The following is a 25,948-nucleotide window of genomic DNA, read 5'->3' as shown; positions in this document are numbered from 1 at the left end:
GAATTTGATAGACTTCTACAAAATCTATAGACTCAAAATTTAAGTCGGCTAATGCTCTGAGGTAGAACACAATGTTAGTAAAAAACAAGTATATACGGCCGTAAGTTCGGCCAGGCCGAATCCTATGTACCCTCCACCATGGATTGCGTAGAAACTTCAATGAAAGACTGTCATCAACAATCGAATTACTTGGGTTGTGGTATCTTAAATCGTTTTCTAAATTGTGAGTTAGTCCATACGTGGTATATATTAGACAATAAAAGGTATGTGGACGTAAGTCTACAAATAATTACGAATCGATATGGACTTTTGCACGGTACGTTAGGGAGCCAGAATTGAAATATGGGGCTCGCTTATATGGGGGTTATATACAATTATGAACTTGATATGGACCAATTTTTGTGTGCTTGGGGATTGATTTATCTGAGGGCTATATATAACTATAGACCGATATGGACCTAGTTAGGCATGCTTGTTAACGGCCATATACTAGCACAATGTACCAAATTTCAACTGACTCGGATGAAATTTCCTCCTCCAAGGGGCTTCCAAAACCAAATCTCGGGATCGGTTTATATGGGGGCTATATATGATTATGGACGGATATAGACCACTTTGGGTATGGTTGTTAAATATCACATAAAGGGTGATACGGTCAAAATTTGTTCAATGGAAAACGCGTGTAAATCGGTGAAATCGTTTATTTAAAAAATCAAATTAAATTTCTTTTTCAAGTTCAATTAGTATAAAATTCAGGAAAAATATTCAGTTAGGCTTTCGCTTTTCCAAATCCGAATTGCCGGGTCTCACGCTTGACACCTGCCATCAGATTTTGTACAGCCAGCTTGTCCACCTTCTTCGCCGCAGAAAACCAGTTTGCCTTGAACTGCTGCTCGTCCTTAGCAGTTTTTTTTGTCTTCTTTAGGTTCCGCTTGACAATAGCCCAGAATTTCTCAATTGGGCGGAGCTCTGGCGTGTTGGGAGGGTTCTTGTCCTTGGGAACCACCTGCACGTTGTTGGCGGCGTACCACTCCATGGCCTTTTTGCCGTAATGGCAAGATGCCAAATCCGGCCAAAACAGTACGGAACAACCGTGTTTCTTCAGGAAAGGCAGCAGACGTCTATTCAAACACTCTTGTTATGAAAATGCTGCTTTTCAAGCCACAGGTACAGATGGCTTGCCAAACCAGATATTTCTTTGCGAACTTTGACAGTTTTATGTGCTTGAAAATATCTGCTACCGTTCCCCTTCCTTTTGCCGTATAAAACTCCTGTCCCGGAAGCTACTTGTATTCGGCTTTGACGTAGGTTTCGTCGTCCATTAACACGCAGTCAAACTTCGTCAGCATCGTCGTGTACAGCCTCCGGGACCGCGCTGTGGCCGTCGTATTTTGTTTATCATCGCGATTTGGAGTCACTACCTTCTTGTAAGTCGATAGTCCGGCTCGTTTTTTGGCTCGATGCACGGTTGTAGACGATACACCCAGCTTATTTGCGGCATCTCGGAGAGAGAGGTTGGGGTTTGGCTTGAAACTACCGGCAACTCTCTTTGTCGTCTCAGCGACTTCCGGTTTTCGATTTCCCCCCGATCCAGACTTCCTGGCTGTCGACAAACGTTCCCCAAACACTTTAATTACATTTGTAACGGTTGATTTGGCAACTTTTAGCGATTTTGCCAGCTTTGCGTGCGAGTAGTTCGGATTTTCGCGATGCGCGAGCAAAATTTTGATACGCTGCTCTTCTTGCTTGGACGGCATTTTGACAACAGAAGAGTGAATTCCAAGATCAAAATAGGAGCAACATTCTACACACACACACACCTTCAAAATGAGGGGTGTTCAGGTTTTTTAAATGCAAAATTGAAAGAAATACGTCAAGTTTATATTGACCAAATTTTGACCGTATCACCCTTTAGAGCAATATTTCGATGTGTTATAAACGGATGGACAAAGTTAATATACCTCCATCCTATGGTGGAGGGTATAAAAAAACAAAAGTCAGAAATGGACATTTCACGAAAAAAAATCACGAAAGTCAAAATAGACTTTTGGTAAGCTTCGTATTCGACTTATATTCCACAAATGGCTAAAAAGGCGAATAGACGAGATCTGTTTATGCTGACATCTCATTAAGATTGCAACGTCAAAAGTTGATTTTTCAATAATCGCAACTTTGGAAAGTGTTAGCAAGTCAAAAGTCCACTACTGGGCCAGGGGGGTTATTTTGTTCATTATATTGCTTCGTAAAAACCCAATCTCTTTTTTGTTACTATTTTTATTGATTAGTTTTAATTAAAAACAAATAATTTTTTTAATGTTTATTAGCTATTCGCTATCTCAACCAAGCTGAAGAAAATAACTTCTGCACTACTGAATTTCAATGTATTTCTTATTAGCATTCCATTTCATAGATGCTTATAAAATCATTAGAATTCTAAATGAAATCTCATATCAAGGGCTTTAATTTCAATAATGAAGTTTTATTGCTTTACCTTAACTAACTACAAACAAATCGAAATTTATTCTAACCGGAAAATAACTTGCTAAGGTTTGTGCTTCACTAATCACGTATCGAATTATCTAGGTCAAGGTCAAACAATGTCAATTTTAGATAACATCAAAGGCTATGGTGTAAAAAGAAAGATATCACTTTCACTTACACACATAGTACAATAATAATAAATTGCTATTTATTATTAACACATTTTTTTGTAAAATTTGTCTATTTACAATTGGTGAACTGAAAAAAAAATTAATTGATTAAAATTTTCACATATGTAGAGAAAACGCTCATATGCAAACATATGAGATATCTATAGATAGAACAAATAGTGATAGTCTTTTTATTTGCGGAAAACAACCTTAGGTCTGGTAGCTTAATTAGATGCGAATATTTTGAAACTAATAAACGGACCAAAAATAATAATCAAAATTGATAAATTTGGTTCTACAGACCAAATTCTTTGGTTAATTTTTATTTGTATGACCAGTGGTAATGTGACAACTTTCGTAAAGTTTTTCGTTCATTTATGTAATTTTCTTACAAAAACTTGATTATTGGTAAAACTTTTCGTATCAAAAGCTTAATAATGGTGAACTTTTCTTCTTTGGCGAACTTCTTCGTACTGGAAAATGTCATGGGTAAACTTTTGGTATGGGAAAAGCTTATTGGTGAACATTTCATATAAGAATAACTCACTACTGAACTGTTCCTACAGAAAAAGTGAACTTTTTTCTATAGAAACGTGTTTAAAGACAAATTTTTCGTATAAAAAAATGGTTTCGTATAGAAAAAAACGTATTGACAAAGTTTATTGGTTATATAGAACAAATTTATTGATAAATTTTTGGTATCGAAAAACTCCATTTTTATACCCTCCACCATAGGATGGGGGGGGGGGTATATTAACTTTGTCATTCCGTTTGTAAGACATCGAAATATTGCTCTAAGACCCCATAAAGTATATATATATATATATATATATATATATATATATATATATATATATATATATATATATATATATATATATATATATATATATATATATATATATATATATATATATATCTGGGTCGTAATAAAATTCTGAATCGATCTAACATAAGCATGTCCGTCCGTCCGTCTGTTGAAATCACGCTAACTTCAGAACGAAACAAGCTATCGACTTGAAACTTGGAACAAGTAGTTGTTATTGACGTAGGTCGGATGGTATTGCACATGGGCCATTTCAGTCCATTTTTACGTCTAGGCCCCATATAAACGGACCCTCAGATTTTGCTTGCGGAGCCTCTAACAGAAGTAGAGGTGTGCGAGTGAGTGAAATTTCACTCACACTCACGCACTTTCACGAAGTCAAATATTTATTCACGCACGCTCACGCACTATACGTGTTGTAGCCAGTCCCACTCACGCACATTCACGAAATGAAAACCAGTACTCACGCACGCTCACGCACGAACTACTTTTAAAGTCTCACGTTCACGCACGATTCACGACAATTCACGTGACTCACGACAAATTCACGAGACTCACGACATTTCCAACCAGAAATGAGCAAATGTAACAAAATTCATGAATAGAATGTAGTTCGACAGCTAAATTAATTTCAGTTAACATACGAGTAAGAATTAAATCTTGATTTTTTTCGTTAGCGTGATTTTGCAGATTTGTATTCACGCACATTCACGAAACGATTTTATTACTCACGCACGTTCACGCACGACATATTTCTTTTAGTCCCATTCACGCACATTCACGAAAGTTGCTTCAGATTTTATTCACGACAATTTCGTGTCACGCGCACACCTCTAAACAGAAGCATATTTCATCCGATCCGGCTGAAATTTAGTACTTGGTGTTGGTATATGGTCTCTAACAACCACGCAAAAATTGGTTCACATCGATCTATAATTATATATAGCTCCCATATAAACCGATCCCCAGATTTGGCTTGCGGAGCCTCTAAGAGAAGAAAATTTCATCCGATTTGGTACATGATATGTGTATATATATGGTCTCTAACAATCATGCACAAATTGGTCCACATCTGTTCATAATCATGCTTGCCACTCGAGCCAAAAATAATCTACCAAAATTTTATTGCTATAGAAAATTTTGTTAAAATTTCTATGGGAAATTTTGTCAAAACTTTATTTCTATAGAAAATTTTGTTAAAATTTAATTTCTATAGAAAATTTTGTCAAAACTTTATTTCTATAGAAAAATTTTGTGAAAATTTTATTTCCATAGAAAATTTTGTGAAAATTTTATTTCTATAGAAAATTTTGTGAAAATTTTATTTTTATAGAAAATTTTGTCAAAATTTTATTTCTATAGAAAATTTATTCAAACTGAATTATATACGTCTTTTATCGGTCGGATGGGGGTATATTAACTTTGTCATTTCATTTGGAACACATCGAAATATTGCTCTAAGACCCCATAAAGTATATATATTCTGGGTCGTGGTGAAATTCTGAGTGGATCTGAGCATGTCCGTCCGTCCGTCTGTTGAAATCACGCTAACTTCCGAACGAAACAAGCTATCGACTTGAAACTTGGCACAAGTAGTTGCTATTGATGTAGATCGGATGGTATTGAAATGGGCCATATCGGTCCACTTTTACGTATAGCCCCCATATAAACGGACCCCCAAATTTGGCTTGCGTTTGCTCTAAGAGAAGCAAATTTCATCCGATTCGGCTGAAATTTGGTACATGGTGTTGGTATATGGTCTCTAATAACCATGCAAAAATTGGTCCATATCGGTTCATAATTACATATAGCCACCATATAAACCGATCCCCCGATTTGGCTTCCGGAGCCTCTACGAGAAGCAAATTTCATCCGATCCGGCTGAAATTTGGTACATGGTGGTAGTATGTGGTCTCTAAGAACCACGCAAAAATTGGTTCACATCGGTCCATAATTATATATAGCCCCCATATAAACCGGTCCCCAGATTTGGCTTGCGGAGCCAATAAGAGAAGCAAATTTCATCCGATCCGGCTGAAATTTTGTACATGGTGTTAGTATATGGTCTCTAACAACCACGCAATAATTGGTTCACATCGGTCCATAATTATATATAGCCCCCATATAAATCGATCCCCAGATTTGGCTTGCGGAGCCAATAAGAGAAGCAAATTTCATTCGATCCGGCTGAAATTTGTGTACATGGTGTTAGTGTATGATCTCTAATGACCATGCAAAAATTGGTCGACATCGGTCCATAATTATATATAGCTCCCATATAAACCGATCCCCAGATTGGGCTTGCGGAGCCTCTAAAGGGTGATACGGTCAAAATTTGGTCAAGGGAAAACGCGTGTAAATCGGTGAAATCATTTATTTAAAAAATCAAATTAAATTTCTTTTTCAAGTTCAATTAGTATAAAATTCAGGAAAAGTATTCAGTTAGGCTTTCGCTTTTCCAAATCCGAATTGCCGGGCCTCACGCTTGACACCTGCCATCAGATTTTGTACAGCCACCTTGTCCACCTTCTTCGCCGCAGAAAGCCAGTTTGCCTTGAACTGCTGCTCGTCCTTAGCAGTTTTTTTGGTCTTCTTTAGGTTCCTCTTGACAATAGCCCAGTATTTCTCAATTGGGCGGAGCTCTGGCGTGTTTGGAGGGTTCTAGTTTATATTGACCAAATTTTGACCGTATCACACTTTAAGAGAAGAAAATTTCATCCGATCCGGCTGAAATTTGTGTATATGGTGTTAGTATATGTTCTCTAACAACCACGCAATAATTGGTTCACATCGGTCCATAATTATATATAGCTCCCATATAAACCGATCACCAGATTTGACCTCCGGTGCCTCTTGGAAGTGCAAAATTCATCTGATTCAGTTGATATTTGGTGCGTGGTGTTAATATATGGCCTCAAACACCCATGCAAAAATTGGTCGAAATCGGTCCATAATTATATATAGCCCCCATATAAACCGATCCTCAGATTTGACCTCCGGAGCTCCTTGGAAGAGCAAAATGCATCCGATTCGATTGAAATTTGGTACGTGATGTTAGTATATGGTATCCAACAACCATGCAGGAATTGGTTCATATCAGTTCATAATTATATATAGCCCCCATATAAACCGATCCCCAGATTTGACCTCCGGTGCCTTTTGGAGAAGCAAAATTCATCCGATCTGGTTGAAATTTGGTACGTGGTGGTAGTATATGATATTTAACAACCATGCCAAAAGTGGTCCAGATCATTCCATAATAATACATAGCCCCCATATAAACCGATCCCGAGATTTGGTTTTGGAGCCTCTTTGAGGAGCAAATTTCACCCGAGTCAGTTGAAATTTGGTACATTGTGTATATGGCCGTTAACATCCATGCCTAATTAGGTCCATATCGGTCTATAGTTATATATAGCCCTAAGATAAATCGATCCCCAATCACACAAAAAATGGGTCATATCAAATTCATAATTCTATTTATATTGCCCCCATATAACATAAGCGACCCCCATATTTCAATTTTCATGTCGATTCGTAATTATTAGTGGACTTTAGTATACATAACTTTTTTGTCTAATTTATACCACGTATGGACTAACTCACAATTTAGAAAACGATGTTAAGAAGTTTTAAGATACCACAACCCAAGTAATTCGATTGTGGATGACAGTCTTTCGTAGAAGTTTCTATGCAATCCATGGTGGAGGGTACATAAGATTCGGCCTGGCCGAACTTACGGCCGTATATACTTGTTTAATTTAATATATACCACGTATGGACTTACATACGATTTAAAAGACGTTTTATGAGGTTTTAAGATACCTTGCCATCGGCAAACGTTACCGCAAACCAAGTAATTCGATTGTAGATGGCAGTATTTAGAAGAAGTTTCTACGCAATCCATGGTGGAGGATACATAAGCTTCGGCCTTACTGAACTTACGGCCGTATATACTTGTTACTTAAATTAATTTATTAAAGAAATTGCTCAACTGCCAGTTGCCAAGTGAAAAGAACATTTAACCACATTTGAATTGCTTAACATCAACCACTGTTTGTGTTTATCGTTGTTGTTCACTTGACTTGCATTATTTCCGCATCCTTTTACATTTCCGTGAATGCCATCGATAGAGGAGTAGAAAGTACAGAGTACCTCTGAAAAACAAACGTAATAACGTTCATAACATTGTCACACCATTAACTGCATTTAACAATTCCAGGACTTCAGGATTTTTTTATTGGAAAACGGATGTTAAGTAGAGAGAGAGAGAGAGAGAGTCCAGACAGGGAGAGAAAATATTTGTTGAGACTTGTTGGAAGAATGTGAATGTCTTTTACCTCAATTAATATCAGTTTGCACATACTTAACACAATTATAACGAATTCAATGGTACCGTGACAACAACGACAACCAGAACGAAGAACAACAAGAACATCAGTTTGTGAATAAACCGTAGGAATGAAATAAACATTTATATTAGACACTATTATATATAATTTGGTATGTGTAAGAGGAGTTCAGTGGAGCAAGTGTTTTACGATACTAAGCGTATGAAGCGTTCGCCCTCAAAAATGCCACAATCAAAAATTCCCATAAAAAAGAATCTCCAACAAAATTTTGATGAATCTCCAACAAAATTTTGAAAAAAAAAACAAGTAAGGAAAGTCTAAAGTCGGCCGGGTCCGACTATATTATACCCTGCACTTTGTAGATCTAAATTTTCGATACCATATCACATCCGTCAAATGTGTTGGGGGGCTACATATAAAGGTTTGTTCCAAATACATACATTTAAATTTGATTCGATCTGGACAGAATTTGATAGACTTCTACAAAATCTATAGACTCAAAATTAAAGTCGGCTAATGTACTAGGGTGGAACACCATGTTAGTAAAAAACAAGTAAGGAAAGTCTAAAGTCGGGAGGGGCCGACTATATTATACCCTGCGCCACTTTGTAGATCTAAATTTTCGATACCATATCACATCCGTCAAATGTGTTGGGGGCTATATATAAAGGTTTGTCCCAAATACAAAATTTAAGTCGGCGAATGCACTAGGGTGGAACACAATGTTAGTAAAAAACCAGTAAGGAAAGTCTAAAGTCGGGCGGGGCCGACTATATTATACCCTGCACCACTTTGTAGATCTAAATTTTCGATACCATATCACATCCGTCAAATGTGTTGGGGGCTATATATAAAGGTTTGTCCCAAATACATACATTTAAATATCACTCGATCTGGACAGAATTTGATAGACTTCTACAAAATCTATAGACTCAAAATTTAAGTCGGCTAATGCACCAGGGTGGAACACAATGTTAGTAAAAAAATATGGGAAACGTTTAAATCTGAAGCAATTTTAAGGAAACTTCGAAAAAGTTTATTTATGATTTATCGCTCGATATATATGTATTAGAAGTTTAGGAAAATTAGAGTCATTTGTACAACTTTTCGACTAAGCAGTGGCGATTTTACAAGGAAAATGTTGGTATTTTGACCATTTTTGTTGAAATCAGAAAAACATATATATGGGAGCTATATCTAAATCTGAAACGATTTCAACCAAATTTGGCACGCATAGCTACAATGCTAATTCTACTCCTTGTGCAAAATTTCAACTAAATCGGAGTAAAAAATTAGCCTCTGTGGTCATATGAGTGTAAATCGGGCGAACGATATATATGGGAGCTATATCTAAATTTGAACCGATTTCAATAAAATTTGGCACACTTGACTATAGTACTAATTGTTCTTCTTGTGCAAAATTTTAAGCAAATTGGGGTAAAACTCTGGCTTCTGGGGCCATTTAAGTTCATATCGGGCGAAAGATATATATGGGAGCTATATCTAAATCTGAATCGATTTCAACCAAATTTGGCACTCATAGTTACAATGCTACATCTACTCCCTGTGCAAAATTTCAACCAAATTGGGGTAAAACTCTGGCTTCTGGGTCCATATAAGTCCATATCGGGCGAAAGATATATATGGGAGCTATATCTAAATCTGAATCGATTTCAACCAAATTTGGCACGCATAGTTACAATGCTAAATCTACTCCCTGTGCAAACTTTCAACCAAATTGGGGTAAAAATCTGGCTTCTGGGTCCATATAAGTGCATATCGGGCGAAAGATATATATGGGAGCTATATCTTAATCTGAATCGATTTCAACCAAATTTGGCACGCATAATTACAATGCTAAATCTACTCCCTGTGCAAAATTTCAACCCAATTGGGGTAAAAATCTGGCTTCTGGGGCCATATAAGTCCATATCGGGCGAAAGATATATATGGAAGCTATATCTAAATCTGAACCGATTTCAATCAAATTTTGCACATTTGACTATACGACTAAGTATTATGTTTGTACAAAATTTCAAGCAAATCGGTATAAAACTCTGGCTTCTGGGACCGTATTAGTCCATATCGGGCGAAAGATATATATGGGAGCTATATCTAAATCTGAACCGATTTCAATAAAATTTGGAACACTTGACTATAGTACTAATTATTCTTCTTGTGCAAAATTTTAAGCAAATTGGGGTAAAACACTGGCTTCTGGGGCCATATAAGTCCATATCGGGCGAAATAAATATATATATATATATATATATATATATATATATATATATATATATATATATATATATATATATATATATATATATATATATATATATATATATATATATATATATATGGGAGCTATACATGTGCCAAATTTGAAGTCGTTTGGACTAAAACTGCGACCTAGACTTTGATTACAAAAATGTGTTCACGGACAGACGGACATGGCTATATCGACTCAGGAGCCCACCCTGAGCATTTTTGCCAAAGACACCATGTGTCTATCTCGTCTCCTTCTGGGTGTTGCAAACATATGCACTAACTTATAATACAGTGTGGCGCAGGCTATAAAAATATGCAACATTTATTGGGAGCGCAATTTAGTAATAAGAATAATTGATGGCGTAGTTTGGCATATACGCATCAAACTGAATCTATATTCATGTCATAACCTTATTACATACACTGAAAAAAATATTGTCGTGAGGTCAAAGATTTCATGTCTTTAAAATACGAATACAAATTTTGCTTATCATAGAAGACGCATTTCTCTAAAATAAAGTTATTTTCCTTGTCCAAAAGTCGATAAACTTTTCAATGAAGTCGTATTGTCCTTATAATTAAGTGATTTGACTTAAAAATTATCTTAACATGAAAGAAAAAATTTATAAGGCTAACGTCAACTTGACTTTAATAATTCAGAAAAATTCTTTAAATTTAATGAAATTGTCTTTAAATTTGTTATCTTTTTGCATCTTGACTACAAAGCAAAAAATCGTTCAAACATAGGACATGTTTTTCAAAACTTTATTTTAAAGAAGTTTTTTACTTCAAACATAGCAAAATTTCTACTGGAAGTCAAGTCTTAATTTGGAAAACAAAGTTGCCGTTAACTCGTTTTTAAAGGTCTTTGATAGCATATGAAGAAAAAAAGCTGAGAAAGCGAAAAATTAAAATTTGCTTCCTAGAAGCAAGTATACAAAACCTAAATTTAAAAGAGAATTGTGTCTTAAAAGTATCCTTACTTGTATTCTCCGCTTCTTTGGCTATAGAAAATTTTGTAGAAAATATTTCTATAGAAAATTTTGTCAAAATTTTATTTCTATGAAAAATTTTGTTAACATTTTATTTCTGTAGAAGATTTTGTCGAAATTTTATTTCTATTTTATTTCTATTTTGTCAAAATTTTATGTCTATAGAAAATTGTGTTAAAATTTTATTTTTATAAAAAGTTTTGTCAACATTTTATTTCTATATAAAATTTTGTTAACATTTTATTTTTATAGAAAATTTTGTCAAAATTTTATTTCTATAGAAAATTTTGTCAAAATTTTATTTCTATAGAAAATTTTGTCAAAATTGTATTTCTATATAAAATTTTGTTAACATTTTATTTCTGTAGAAGATTTTGTCGAAATTTTATTTCTCTAGAAAATTTTGTCAAAATTTTATTTCTATAAAAAATTGTGTTAAAATTTTATATTTATAGAAAATTTTAAAAGAAAATTTTATCAAAATTTTATTTCTATAGAAAATTTTGTCAAAATTTTATTTCTATAGAAAATTTAATCAAAATATTATTTCTATAGATAATTTAATCAAAATGTTATTTCTATAGAAAATTTTGTCAAAATTTTATTTATATAGAAAATGTTGTAAAAATTTTATTTTTAAGAAAATTTGTTAAAATTGTACTTTTAAAAGTTTATCAACATTTTATTTTATAGAAAATTGTTTTATTGTTGTTTTTATTGCAGCTTAAAACCATACATTGACTAAACTACAATTGTTTTAAAATTTTATTTTTATAGAAAATTTTATCAAAATTTTATTTCTAAAGAAAATTTTATCAAAATTTTATTTCTAAAGAAAATTTAATCAAAATGTTATTTCTATAGAAAACTTTGTAAAAATTTTATTTCTATAGAAAATTTTGCCAAAATTTTATGTCTATAGAAAATTTTGTCAAAATTGTATTTCTATAGAAAATTTTATCAAAATCTCATTTCTATAGAAAATTTTGTCAAAATTTTATTTATATAGAAAATGTTGTCAAAATTTTATTTTTATAGAAAATTTTGTTAAAATTTTACTTTTATAGAAAATTTTGTCAACATTTTATTTCTATTTTATTAAATAAAAAATTTATTTCTATAGAAAATTTCGTCAAAATTTTATTTCTATAGATTATTTTCTCAATCTTTTATTTCTATACAAAATTTTGTTAAAATTTTACTTTTATAGAAAATTGTGTGTCAACGGTAGCCTTTGTAAGCGGATATGAAACTAAAAAATAATATTTAAACAAAATGTTATTTTATGTAAAATTCAGTCAAACTGAGCTCTTGACAATAATCTTCCAATGGAATTTTTGTTGAAATTTAGTGAAAAGTACTTTTTCCCTCAAGAAAATACCTTTTTCGTACTTTCTTAAAAATTGTATTTTCCATCCCTGGTGACAGCCTGATATTTCAGGCTCACTTGACTGTTCAGTTCATTGTGATACCACAGTGGCGAACTTCTCTCTTATCACTGACTGCTGCCCGATTCCATGTTAAGCTCAATGACAAGTGACCTCCTTTTTATAGCCGAGTCCGAACGGCGTTCCACATTGCAGTGAAACCACTTAGAGAAGCTTTGAAACCCTCAGAAATGTCACCAGCATTACTGAGGTGGGATAATCCACCGCTGGAAAACTTTTTGGTGTTCGGTCGAAGCAGGAATCGAACCCACGTCCTTGTGTGTGCAAGGCGGTCATGCTAACCATTGCACCACGGTGGCTCCATTTGTTGTGATACCACAGTGGCGAACTTATCTCTTATAAAGAAAGACAATGGGCCTCCTTTTTATAGCCGAGTCCGAACGGATTTCCACATTGCACTATGGGCGAAATCATGATTTTAGCGGGAAAAAATTCTTTTAGTCATTGGTTCGATTCCCCGAGAACACTATCGCGTAGTGGGACATTTGTTCCCGAACGGGGACACTAATTCCACAGGAAGATGATAGCGCCTATGAGAGTTTTATCTTCCATGGCGAAACTACTTCGATACACTTTCGATAGAAAATGTTTGCAGGAATACTACAGAGTCGTTAATAGTTTTGTTCATCTATGTACACCCTCAAAAAAAAATTGCTTCTGTAACATATACCCCAAACACATTTTGCTTCAAGCATATATATTTTCAAGATTAGTCCAAACAAAATATTGTTTGTATTGTTCAGACATATTATGTTTCACCTTAGGGCATACACGGGTAGAAAAAAATGTTAATGAAATTTTCTTTGTGTGGATATATTTTTAAGGCGCCAATTGGTTACTTCCATTAGTTTACTTGCAGCATACTCACTAGGTCTCTCTTTCTAAACACATAAAGGGTGATTCTTTTGAGGTTAGGATTTTCATGCATTAGTATTTGACAGATCACGTGGGATTTCAGACATGGTGTCAAAGAGAAAGATGCTCAGTATGCTTTGACATTTCATCATGAATAGACTTACTAACGAGCCACAACGTCGAATTTTCAGTGAATGGGCCCTAGAAAAGTTGGCAGAAAATCCGCTTTTTTATCGACAAATTTTGTTCAGCGATGAGGCTCATTTCTGGTTGAATGGCTACGTAAATAAGCAAAATTGCCGCATTTGGAGTGAAGAGCAACCAGAAGCCGTTCAAGAACTGCCCATGCATCCCGAAAAATTCACTGTTTGGTGTGGTTTGTACGCTGGTGGAATCATTGGACCGTATATTTTCAAAGATGCTGTTGGACGCAACGTTACGGTGAATGGCGATCGCTATCGTTCGATGCTAACAAACTTTTTGTTGCCAAAAATGGAAGAACTGAACTTGGTTGACATGTGGTTTCAACAAGATGGCGCTACATGCCACACAGCTCGCGATTCTATGGCCATTTTGAGGGAAAACTTCGGAGAACAATTCATCTCAAGAAATGGACCGGTAAGTTGGCCACCAAGATCATGCGATTTGACGCCTTTAGACTATTTTTTGTGGGGCTACGTCAAGTCTAAAGTCTACAGAAATAAGCCAGCAACTATTCCAGCTTTGGAAGACAACATTTCCGAAGAAATTCGGGCTATTCCGGCCGAAATGCTCGAAAAAGTTGCCCAAAATTGGACTTTCCGAATGGACCACCTAAGACGCAGCCGCGGTCAACATTTAAATGAAATTATCTTCAAAAAGTAAATGTCATGGACCAATCTAACGTTTCAAATAAACAACCGATGAGATTTTGCAAATTTTATGCGTTTTTTTTAAAAAAAAAGTTATCAAGCTCTTAACAAATCACCCTTTATATGTTTATAGGCTTTTTTCTAAATTAAAATATGTTTGCATCTAAGCATATTATATTTACAAACATTTTATGTCTCAAACATAATATGTTCTAACATATTAACATATATGTCCCAAACATGTTATGCTAGTTTATGAACATTATATTCTTGCACTTAAAAATATTGTGTTTACAAATTTGATGTCCAAACATATAATTTTTACACCCAAACATATGAAAAACAGTCTTTTTCGTCCGTGTATACACATACATACACCCTGCAAACATTTTCTATCGAAAGTCTATCGAAGTAGTTTCACATGTACTCTCAGAGAGGTGCTATTGAAAAATTGGCTATGTCGATGTATGGAGTCTATTTTTGATCGCTGTTACAGTCGATTTTGTTTCCAAAAAGGAAACACCCCACGCTATAGTTGTTTTTAATGTTGTTGTGGTTGAGAAATTACTACCAGAAAACTTCCTGGCGATTCGAAGTAGTGACATTTTTGCGAAAGACGATAAAACAAACACCCAATTGCTTGCAGGGTACAAACATACATATTAAGAGAATAGGTTAATTACAATGATGCCTTTCAACCAGGGATGGAAAATGCAGTACGAAAGTACTTTTTTCAATACTTTTTCACCCCGGTCAGTACCGTAGTACCCCCGCGAATGATTTTATACCTTTTGTGAAGACATTTTTGAGTCGATATCAGATTTATGGTACAATAGCTTAGAAAAAATATTTTAATATTTTGAGAAAGTCTTTATCAACCTTATTTGCTAATAATCTTTACAAATATGGCAAAACAGACATGTTCATGTGGGAAGAAAATCTCGATTTTTTAAAAGACATAGTCAAAAACAGGATTTTATTGAACTTCAAGAATGTTTTAGTCGAAAAAAGAATGCGATTCTATATTATCGATTTTTTATTTCGGTAGAAAATGTTGTCAAAATTTTATTTCTATATAGAATTTTTGCAAAATTTTATTTTTATAACAAATTTTGTCAAAATTTTATTTCAATTGAAAAGTTTGTAAAAATTTTATTTCTATAGGAAAATTTTGCAAAATTTTATTTCTATAGAAAAAATTTTGCAAATTTTTTTTCTATAGATTTTTTTGCAAAATTTTATTTCTATAGAAAATTTTTGCAAAATTTTATTTATGTAGAAAATTTTGTCAAAATTTTATTTTCTTTAAAATTCAGTCTCTTGACAATAATCTTCCAGTGAAATTTTTGTTGAAATTTAGTAAAAAGTACCTTTCCGCTCAAAAAATACCTTTTTTGTACTTTCTTAAAAATTGTATTTTCCATCCCTGCTTTCAACATGTGTGCACGAGAGTTTTAATTTCACCTCAACACACACACACACAGCAACTGAGAATCGTTTGTTCCAACATACATACATCAATCACCTCAAAAATCTAATTGTTTTAATTCCTTTATAGACCACATGCACATAAAATGGCAAAGTTGCTGTTAATGCTATTAATTGAAGCAGAAGCTCATGTCACCTCACTAGACTTTCTAGTCTTTTGAAATTAAATAAAATATTTGCCATCTTCGAAAGTAAATTGAATTAAGTGAAAACAAATGCAGTAGTAATTTTCCAAGTAAAATCATTTTGGTAAATTTTATATTACAGGCATTTTTACAAATTAATGAACAAACTAAAAATGTGTTCTCTTTGTCAATAGTGGTATAATGGGTTGACTGAAAAAATATTTACTTTAGTCAAAGGTTATGGTACATATACTTTAAAACACAATGTAGTAAAAACATTCTTTCGGTGATATGAAAATGAAAAGTTTTCGAAATGCATTTTAAAAATAATTCTAGAAAAAAATGTTGTTCTGCAGTATATTTATAGCACACACTTTTTGCAAGTTATTTTCAAATATTAAATTCAATCTACGATAAATTATTAAATATTTTGTATTTGAAAAGAAAAAAATCAAATGATTTTAATTCGAATAAATACAAGGTTTACACAATAGTCTTGTACAAAATAGGAAAATTCTATATAGAAATTTATGCAAATATATGAAAATTTATTTATAATAACCAGGTCAAGGTCATTTGAAGAAGACATACTTATGAGAGAAAGATATTTTTATAATTTGGGTACAATATCTATTACTCGTTAAAATTGATATTCGAGCCCTAATTACAACAAGTTATCGACTAGAAATCATCCATTCAATAGATCTATCCCTCGAATTACGTCCATTTATTTATTGTTTATAATATCTTCTCTGATCTTCATGACTCAGGAATAGAATTTCGACAAAACTTTCTATAGAAATAAATTTTTGACAAAATTTTCTTTTTGCCAAATTTTTCTAATGTTATAACATTAAAACAAGTATATACGGCCGTAAGTTCGGCCAGGCCGAATCTTATGTACCCTCCACCATGGATTGCGTAGAAACTTCTACGAAAGACTGTCATCCACAATCGCAATACTTGGGTTGTGGTATCTTAAAACTTCTTAACATCGTTTTCTAAATTGTGAGTTAGTCCATACGTGGTATATATTAGACAAAAAAGTTATGTATAGTTAAGTCTACAAATAATTACGAACCGATATGGACTTTTTGCACGGTACGTAGAGAGCCAGAATTCAAATATGGGGGCTATATACAATTATGAACTTGATATGGACCAATTTTTGTGTGATTGGAAATCGATTTATCTGAGGGTTATATATAACTATAGACCGATATAGACCTAGTTAGGTATGGTTGTTAATGACCATATACTAGCACAATGTACCAAATTTCAACTCACTCGGATGAAATTTGCTCCTCCAAGAGGCTCCAAAACCAAATCTCGGGATCGGTTTATATGGGGCTATATATGATTATGGACTGATATGGACCACTTTTGGCATGGTTGTTAAATATCATATACGATCACCACGTACCACATTTCAAGCAGATCGTATGCTTCTCCAAAAGGCACCGGTGGTCAAATCTTGGGATCGGTTTATATTAGAGCTATATATAATTATGGGCTGATAGGAACCTGCATGGTTGTTGGATACCATATATAACATCCCGTACCAAATTTCAACCGAATGGGAAGAATTTTGCTCTTCCAAAGGGCTCTGGAGGTCAAATCTGGGGATCGGTTTATATGGGGCCTATATATAACTATGGACCGATTCCGACCAATTTTTGCATGGGACTTTGAGGCCATATATTAACACCACGTACCAAATTTCAACTGTATCAGATGAATTTTGGTCTTCCAAGAGGCTCCGGAGGTCAAATCTGGTGATCGGTTTATATGGGGGCTATATATAATTATGGACCGATGTGGACCAATTTTTGCATGGTTGTTAGAGACCATATACTAACACTATGTACCAAATTTCAGCCGGATCGGATGAAATTTGCTTCTCTTAGAGGCCTCGCAAGTCAAATCTGGTGATCGGTTTATATGGGGGCTACATATAATTATGGACCGATGTGGACCAATTTTTGCATGGTTGTTAGAGACCGTATACTAACACTATGTACCAAATTTCAGCCGGATCGGATGAAATTTGCTTCTCTTAGAGGCCTCGCAAGCCAAATCGGGGGATCGGTTTATATGGGGTCTATATATAATTATGGACCGATGTGGACCAATTTTGGCATGGTTGTTAGATACCATATACTAACACCACGTACCAAATTTCAGCCGAATCGGATGAAATTTGCTTCTCTTAGAGGCCTCGCAAGCCAAATCGGGGGATCGGTTTATATGGGGGCTATATATAATTATGGACCGATGTGGACCAATTTTTGCATGGTTGGTAGAGACCATATACTAATACGATGTACCAAATTTCAGCCGAGTCGGATGAAATTTGCTTCTCTTAGAGGCCTCGCAAGCCAAATCGGGGGATCGGTTTATATTGGGGGATCGGTTTATATGGGGGGATCGGTTTATATATATATAATTATGGACCGATGTAGACCAATTTTTGCATGGTTGTTAGAGACCATATGCTAACACTATGTGCCAAATTTCAGCCGGATCGGATGAAATTTGCTTCTCTTAGAGGCCTCGCAAGCCAAATCTGGGGATCGGTTTATATGGGGGCTATATATAATTATGGACCGATGTGGACCAATTTTTGCATGGTTGTTGGGGCTATACGTAAAAGTGGACCGATATGGCCCATTTGCAATACCATCCGACCTACATCAATAACAACTACTTGTGCCAAGTTTCAAGTCGATATCTTGTTTCGTTCGGAAGTTAGCGTGATTTCAACAGACGGACGGACGGACGGACATGCTCAGATCGACTCAGAATTTCACCACGACCCAGAAGATATATACTTTATGGGGTCTTAGAGCAATATTTCGATGTGTTACAAACGGAATGACAAAGTTAATATACCCCCCATCCTATGGTGGAGGATATAAAAAAATCTGTAAAAAAATAGTTTGACAAAAGTTTTCTATAGAAATACAATTTTCACAAAATTTTCTATAGAAATAAAATTTTGACGAAATTTTCTATAGAAATAAAATGTTGGCAAAGTTTTCTATAGAAATAAATTTATTGACTAAATTTTCTATAGAAATACAATTTTCCAAAAATTTTCTATAGAAATAAAATGTTGACAAAATTTTCTATAGAAATAAATTTGTTGACTAAATTTTCTATAGAAATAAAATTTTAACAAAATTTTCTATAGAAATAAAATTTTCCAAAAATTTTCTATAGAAATAAAATTTTCCAAAAATTTTCTATAGAAATAAAATTTTCCAAAAATTTTCTATAGAAATAAAATTTTGACAAATTTTTCTATAGAAATAAAATTTTGACAAAATTTTCTATGGAAATAAAATTTTCCAAAAATTTTCTATAGAAATAAAATTTTGACAAAATTTTCTTTAGAAATGAAATTTTGACAAAATTTTGTATAGTACTAAAATTCTGAGAAAATCTTCTATAGAAATAAACTTTTGAGAAAATTTTCTATGGAAATAAAATTTTGACACAATTTTCTATAGAAATAAAATTGTGACAAAATTTTTTATAGAAATAAATTTGTTGACTAACTTTTCTATAGAAATAAAATTTTCTATAGAAATAAAATTTTCTATAGAAATAAAATTTTCTATAGAAATAAAATTTTCTATAGAAATAAAATTTTCTATAGAAATAAAATTTTCCAAAAATTTTGTTCCGAAATGAAATTTTGACAAAATTTTCTTTAGAAATAAAATTTTGCAAACATTTTTTATAGAAATAAAATTTTGACAATTTTTTCTATATAAATAGATTTGTTGACTAATTTTTCTATAGAAATAAAATTTTCCAAAAATTTTTTATAGAAATAAAATTTTGACAAAATTTTCTATAGAAATAAACTTTTCCAAAAATTTTCTATAGAAATAAAATGTTGACAAAATTTTCTATAGAAATAAATTTTGACAAAATTTTCTATAGAAATACAATTTTGACAAACTTTTCTTTAGAAATGAAATTGTGACAAAATTTTGTTTAGAAATAAAATTTTCCAAACATTTTCTATAGAAATAAAATTTTGACAACATTTTCTTTAGAAGTGAAATTTTGACAAAATTTTCTATGCAACAAAAATTTAACAAAATTTTCTATAGAAATAAAATTTTGACAAAATTTTCTATAGAAATAAAATTGTGACAAAATTTTCTATAGAAATAAAATTTTGACAAAATTTTCTATAGAAAAAAAATTTAACAAAATTTTCTATAAAAATAAAATTTTAACAAAATTTTCTATAGAAATAAAATTTTGACGAAATTTTCTATCGAAAAGAAATTTAACAAAATTTTCTATAGAAATAAATTTTTTGACTAAATTTTCTTTAGAAATAAAATTTTGCAAAAATTTTTTATAGAAATAAAATTTTGACAAACTTTTCTTTAGAAATGAAATTTTGACAAAACTTTCTATAGAAATAAAATTTTGACAAACTTTTCTTTAGAAATGAAATTTTGACAAAATTTTGGTTAGAAATGAAATTTTGACAAAATTTTCTATAGAAATAAAATTTAACAAAATTTTCTATAGGAAAAAATTTTAACAAAATTTTCTATAGAAATAAAATTTTGACAAAATTTTCTATAGAAATAAAATTGTGACAAAATTTTTTATAGAAATAAAATTGTGACAAAATTTCCAATAGAAATAAAATTTTGACAAATTTTTCTATAGAAATACAAATTTGACAAAATTGCAGCAAACTATCAACCAGTAAGCAGAATAGGTTAGGTTAGGTTATGTGGCAGCCCGATGTATCAGGCTCACTTAGACTATTCAGTCCATTGTGATACCACAGTGGTGAACTTCTCTCTTATCACAGAGTGCTGTCCGATTCCATGTTAAGCTCAATGACAAGGGACCTCCTTTTTATAGCCGAGTCCGAAGGGCGTTCCACATGCCAGTGGAACCACTTAGAGAAGCTTTGAAACCCTCAGAAATGTCACCAGCATTACTGAGGTGGGATAATCCACCGCTGAAATACTTTTTGGTGTTCGGTCGTAGCAGTAATCGAACCCACGACCTTGTGTATGCAAGGCGGGCATGCTTACCATTGCACCACGGTGGCTCCCAGTAAGCAGAATAAATTTGGGCAATTCACTTAACCCAAAGAAAATTACGCTCGAATCTGCCGAAAAAGGTTTTCGTTAATCGGCTAGCCTAAATAAATTTGTTTACAAATACTGCACCTTTCCTTTGTCAAAGTCAAATTATCAATTTGAGTGTAGATTTTTTTTTTTGACAAAATTTTCTATAGAAATAAAATTTTTATATAATTTTCTATAGTAATAAAATTTTGACAGCATTTTCTGTAGAAATAAAATTTTGATAACATTTTCTGTAGAAATAAAATATTGGCAAAATTGAAAATTTCCACAAAATATTTGAAAAGTGTACTGATCCATATCTATGAAATAATACACACACGTTTCTAAATTTAATTAAAGTTTACATGAAACTATCTTGATAAACAAAATTAATGAAATTCATATGCTTCTGTCAAATATTTCTTAATTTGGCCTTTCAACCAAATTTGCTAGCTATGAGTAAGGCCATGCGATTTTTTTTTTGCATCCCAGTCATTTTTAGTTAATTTGCCATGCAAACACATAAAAATGCAATTTGAAGAGAAAAAAAAAACAAGAAAAGAAAAATTATGCAACATCACCTTAAGAAAATACCAGTTGAGCTGCTACATAAATTTCAACATGCAATTCATATGAAATTATCACAATTACCATTGAGTTAAATATTATTGGCTAATATTGGCCAGATAGCTGGTGGGGATATTGCCATTGAGTATCAACGCATACAAATGTTTTGTAATCCAAATCTCCTTAACAATTTTTCAATTATCATTAGTATTTGGTCTAGTTTACGCATATTTGCAGAATAGTTAAGATTGTGGGTCTCTTAGATTACGCAATTCTGTTACAGTTTCCAGTTTCAATTTAAACACTTGACCAAATGTTGGCTAATGTTCTTGGCTGTTGAATGACAGGTGTTTCATACATGGTGTTCGGCGTTTGTTTTTTTTTTTTTTGGTTTTCATGAAGAATTTAATGCGTTAATTAAAACATTTATTATGAAATTTAAAAAAAAAATATTTTAACATCAAAGTCTTTCATGCACATGTAGCCATTACAATTTTTCAGGGCATTACTATGGCTATCGGATTTACTTGTAACTCACAACTTCGGAATGTCCCATAAGTATGCGAAGTGACATTTAACATGCCACTAATTTTGTCTACTGAATGACATAATTTAGCTGACGATGGTAACTTTATAGAATTGAAGTTTACAGCTAAGATATGAACAAAATTAAAAAAAATTTAACTTTAATTTGTTTTTGACATTTATGTTAATATTTATTTATTTATACCCTTCAACACTAATGTGAAACAGGTTATAATAAGCTTCTGAATTTGTATGTAACGCCCAGAAGAAACAGTTTGGGTAGTGTTGCCGCTACTAGGGAATTTTCCCCAATTTTGGGAAGTTTTTTCCATGAATGGGGACGAAATTTCAAAAGTAGGGACTTGATGGGACTTCCTGTTCATATTCATCGACCGTGAGGCAAAATAAATGCCGAATATTAAAGTAAACTGTCCGAAAGACAGCATTGAAATCCTGGACAGACAAATATTTCGGCCGCAGATCATGGTCAACCCTCACAGCCCATGCCACCAAAAAATATCTTAAAAAGGAAGTTTCTCGCTTCGTGCCAAAAGTACATTTCAAAAGGCATCGGACATGCCAAAGATTTCAAAGATTTCGTCTTTACTCCAATGATGTTGGTACTGATCGCGAGCCAAAGAAGCGGAGAATTAAAGTAAGGCTGTATTTAAGACACAATTCTTCTTTAGAGAGTGAAGTGGAAATTGGTAACTGACTCAAGTGAGACACATAACGGCCACTATATATTCCGAAAGCCACCACAAATTGACCCTTCCGAAGAGAAGAGACGAGTCCAGGCTGATGTCCGCAATAATTGTATTATGTTGACCGCAATATGTGCTACTATTAGATTGGCTCCTTATTGTATTGGAAAGGTGCTGGCGAACCAATCCTAGCATTTAGACAAACTCCCTTTGTAGTTTTTTACAAAAGCGACATCATTATTACATCCTTGAGACAGAAGTTCTTTCCAGTGTAATGATTTAGAAAATTTAAAATTGTTGCGTAAATCACTTCCTACATCAATAAAGGCCATTAAGTTTTATTCACATCTAAATAGATATTTAGGGATTTTCCCCATATTTGGGAATTTTTCACCCTATTTGGGGATTTTTTACGTGAATGTGGACTAGATTTCTGAATTAGGGACTTGATGGAGTTTGAGATTTTTCGAATCTTTTTAATGTCACTACAAAACAGTTTCGGACGAACGCCTTCAATGTAAACAATATCTGCATTTGTAACCAACGTTGCCACAATGAATTTCTATTTTGGACCAACATTTTGCCACAATTGGACCAAAAATCATACCAGCGGATCATTTTTCCAAATTAAATTAATATCATTTAACAGTTAATTTTTTTTTCAAAATTTTACTTCGATAGAAAATTTTTTGTCAAATGTTTATTTCTATTCAAAATTTTTATTTCTACAGCATACATTTTGTCAAAATTTTATATCTATAGAAAATTTTGTCAAAATTTTATTTCTATCGAAAATTTTGTCAAAATTCTACTTCTACAGAAAATGTTGTTAAACTTTTGTGCAAATTTTATTCTTTAGAAAATTTTGTGCAAATTTTATTTCTTTAGAAAATTTTGTAAAAATGTTATTTCTTTAGAAAAATTTGTGAAAATTTTATTTCTGTAGAAAATTTTGTCACAATTTTATTTCTATAGAAAATTTTGTTAACATTTTATTTCTATAGAAAATTTTGTTAAAATTTTATTTCTATAGAAAATTTTGTTAAAATTTTATTTCTATAGAAAATTTTGTCAAAATTTTATTTCTATAGAAAATTTTGTCAAAATTTTATTTCTATAGAAAATTGTGTCAAAATTTTATTTCTATAGAAAACTTTGACAAAATTTTATTCCATAGAAAATTTTGTTAAAATTTTGTCAATAGAAAATTGTGTCAAAATTTTACTTCGATAGAAAATTTTTTCAAATATTTATTTCTATTCAAAATTTTTATTTCTACAGCAAATTTTTTCAAAATTTTATTTCTATAGAAAATGTTGTTAAACTTTGGTAAAATTTCTATTTCTTTAGAAAATTTTGTGTCAATTTTATTTCTTTAGAAAATCTTGTGAAAATTTTATTTCTATACAAAATGTTATTAAAATTTTATTTCTATAGAAAATTTTGTCAAAATTTTATTTCTATAGAAAATTTTGCAAAATTTTATTTCTATAGAAAAGTTTTTTCAAAACTTTATTTCTGTAGAAAATTTTATTTCTATAGAAAATTTTATTTCTATATTAAATGTAGTCAACATTTTATTTCTATAGCAAATTTTGTCAAAATTTTATTTCTATAGAAAATTTTGTCAAAATTTTATTTCTATAGAAAATTGTGTCAAAATTTTATTTCTATAGAAAACTTTAACAAAATTTCATTTCCATAGAAAATTTTGTTAAAATTTTGTGAATAGAAAACTGTGTTAAAATGTTACTTCGATAGAAAATTTTGTCAAATATTTATTTTTTATTTCTACAGCAAATTTTGTCAAAATTTTATTTTTATAGAAAATATTGTTAAAATTTTATTTCAATAGAAAATTTTGTTAAAATTTTATTTCTATAGAAAATTTTGTCAAAATTTTATTTCTATAGAAAAATGTGTCAAAATTTTAGTTCTATAGAAAACTTTGACAAAATTTTATTCCATAGAAAATTTTGTTAAAATTTTGTCAATAGAAAATTGTGTCAAAATTTTACTTCGATAGAAATTTTTTTCAAATATTTAGTTCTATTCAAAATTTTTATTTCTACAGCAACTTTTGTTGTAAAACTTTGGTAAAATTTCTATTTCTTTAGAAAATTTTGTGCCAATTTTATTTCTTTAGAAAATCTTGTGAAAATTTTATTTCTATAAAAAATGTTGTTAAAATTTTATTTCTATAGAAAATTTTGTCAAAATTTTATTTCTATAGAAAATTTTGTCAAAATTTTATTTCTATAGAAATTTTTTTCAAAATTTTATTTCTGTAGAAAATTTTATTTCTATAGAAAATTTTGTTAAAATTTTATTTCTATAGAAAATTTTGTTAAAATTTTATTTCTATATAAAATGTAGTCAAAATTTTATTTATATAGAAAATTTTGTCAACATTTTATTTCTATAGAAAGTGTTGTCAAAATATTACTTCAATAGAAAATTTTATCAAAAGTCTACTCCTATATAAAATGTTGTTAAACTTTTGTCAAAATTCTATTTCTTTAAAAAATTTTGTCAAAATTTTATTTCTATAGAAAATTTTGTCAAAATTTTATTCCTATAGAAATTTTTGTCAAAATTTTATTTCTATAGAAAATTTTGTCAAAATTTTATTTCTATAGATAATTTGTCAAAATTTTATTTCTATTGAAAATTTTGTCAAAATTTTATTTCTATAGAATATGTTGTCAAAATATTATTTCTATAGAAAATTTTATCAAAATTCTACTCCTATAGAAAATACTGTTAAACTTTTGTCAAAATTTCTTAAAAATTTTTTGCAAAAGTCTATATCTATAGAAAATTTTGTCAAAATGTTATTTCTATAGAAAATTTTGTCAAATAATCTATATCTGTCCAAAAGCTAGAAAAATAATTGTATAATTAGATATAATGCATTTGGCCGTCAATTGCCTGTTTAGGTAACTCTCCTAGCCAGATCTATACTAAAGGCTGTGGAAAGGTTCATTCGAAACATGTACATTCCAGGCGTGTATAGATTTTTATCTGGCGTTTTCTTTTCAATGGCTCTATTAACCATGTTCCTTAATCTATATCTGTACATAAAGCTCGAAAAATTATTATATAATTAGATATAATGCATTTGGACGTCAAATGCCTGTTTCGGTATCAGGCTAACATGAAATACAAGTTTTTATATCTAT

At 31.5% G+C, this 25,948-nt stretch overlaps 1 protein-coding gene across 2 annotated transcripts in view; it reads right to left on the bottom strand.

Annotated features, from left to right (window-relative positions):
* tfc (Brevican core protein triforce) overlaps positions 1-25,948 on the bottom strand; it is a 221,894-nt gene that overhangs the window by 28,388 nt on the left and 167,558 nt on the right. The gene's annotated exons all lie outside the window — the stretch shown is intronic.

Source organism: Haematobia irritans, chromosome 4 (assembly GCF_050003625.1).
Source record: "Haematobia irritans isolate KBUSLIRL chromosome 4, ASM5000362v1, whole genome shotgun sequence".
NCBI lineage: Eukaryota > Metazoa > Arthropoda > Insecta > Diptera > Muscidae > Haematobia > Haematobia irritans.
Note: the sequence above shows the minus strand (reverse complement) of the source record. Positions and strands in the feature narration are given on the sequence as shown.